Here is a 2,163-nt window from a genome sequence, read left to right on the forward strand (position 1 = left end):
TCAAACTTATGGGCTCAAGTGATCCTCCTGCATCAGTCCCCCAAGTGACTAGGAATACTACTTGCCTGCATGTATTATTGACACTATGTGCATGACACTATGCAAAGCCAATTTTTAAAAATTATTTTATTGTAGAGACAAGATCTTGCTATGTTGCCCAGGCTGGTATTGAACCACTGGCCTCAAGCCATTCTCCCACCTTGGCCTCTCAAAGTACGGGGATTACAGCATAAGTTTCCACACCTGGTCTTCCTTTTTGAAAGGAGAAAAATAATGTAGAAATATGATGTAACGTATGATTTATAAAATATAAACCATGTTATATAAAAATTACGGTAATAGACTCTGAAATATAATAGAATAATAAGGAATTAGAGAAAAACATGAAGAAAATAGTATGAAATTCTTTGTGAAAAATCACATTTTTTCATATGCTATTTTTTCATATGCTATTTTTTAAAAAAGAGATAATAAAATAAGTGGAAAATATACCAGAAACATTAAAATGTGCACAGTAAAAGGAAGAACACAGTAAGAAAGCATTAGCAAACTAACACAAGAACAGAAAACCAAACACCACATGTTCTCACTCATAAGTTGGAGTTGAACAATGAGAACACATGGACATAGGGAGGGGAACATCACATACCGAGGCCTGTCAGGTGTGGGGGTCTAGGGGAGGGATAGCATTAGGAGAAATACCTAATGTAGGTGATGGGTTGATGGGTGCAGCAAACCACCATGGCAAGTGTATGCCTATGTAGTAGAAATACCTAATGTGTATACTATGTAGCAAAACTGCACATTCTGCACATGTACCCCAGAACTTAAAGTATAATAAATAAATAAATAAGATAATTAAAACCAAAGTTAGCCTCATAACGATAAATGTAAATGGTTTAAATTATTTCAAAAGTAAATGACACTCAAAATTTTTGTGTGTGATGTGTTAAATAACCATATGCGATTAAGATGAGGAAAATCTAAACTAAGCACATAAAATGCCTTATTGTCATCTACATCTAGATTTTCCAGATCAATATTCTTTGGTCCTTTGTAAGATATAGTTTCCCTTTTTCGTGTTAAAAACAAAACTATTGGTAGAATAAGCTGTATATTATCTTTTCAGAAAAAAGCCTAAATTTCATATGCTCACCAAATTCAGCCATAATTTTGTGTTAATATAATGAGGCCATTATTATTTTTCCTGTTAATTTTTTATGGTACCACTCTTAAACATTTTTGAAAATTGTTGAAAAATAAAATGAGCACAGCCAACCAAAAGTACAGTATGAAATGTTTTTTAGTTTGCACTCTAAAGCAATTTCAAGTAAATTAAACTGAATTGAAATAGTAAGGAGAAAAATCACATAATGAAAATTCAAATTTTCCATATTTATTCTTGATGGGTGCAAACATATAACTATAGTGTGAAATCAATAAAAGAAAATATAGCAATAACATCACCTTGGTATAATACAATAATAAAGTCTTAACATCTGATATAAAAAGTTAGCTCCTCATGGCAATATCCACAGAGACATTAGGGAGCATAACTTAAAATTATATTTCTTGGGTATCAAATGCTTGAGGTCCCAGAATATGCCAATTTTCTGTCAATATCTGCAACCCAAAGATCTATTACTTACTTGGGAGAGCATCTCATCTTTCTACAGATCTCACTGTCACCCAGGCTGGAGTGCAGTGGCAAGAATTTGGCTCACTGGAGCCTCAACCCATCTGGGCGCAAGTGATGTTCTCTTCTCCATTCAGCCTCTGAGTAGCTGGGACCACAGGCACATGCCACCACATCCAACTAATTTTTTTTTTTGTATCTTTTGTAAAGATGAGTTCTATTTTGTCTAGGCTGAGAGAATTGCCTTTTTAAAAATGATAAATATTTTCGTATAGGAGAATTGGAGCAAAATTCACCCCTAGTTATCTAAAAGATTATATCTTATAATCTAGTTATCAACTAGATTATAAAAATAAATTAAACGAATGTGTCTCTTAAGAAAGGTTAAGTATATGGACATCACAGGCAATTGTACTTTTTAGATTGCATAGTGTGTGTATAAAATTAAAATAATGTTTATATAAAATAAAATATAGTAGAGGAAAATGAATTGGCTTTATAGAAAATACAGAAAAAATGTGCCCTTG

The sequence above is a fragment of the Macaca thibetana genome, chromosome 7 (genome assembly GCF_024542745.1).
Source record: "Macaca thibetana thibetana isolate TM-01 chromosome 7, ASM2454274v1, whole genome shotgun sequence".
NCBI classification, from domain to species: domain Eukaryota; kingdom Metazoa; phylum Chordata; class Mammalia; order Primates; family Cercopithecidae; genus Macaca; species Macaca thibetana.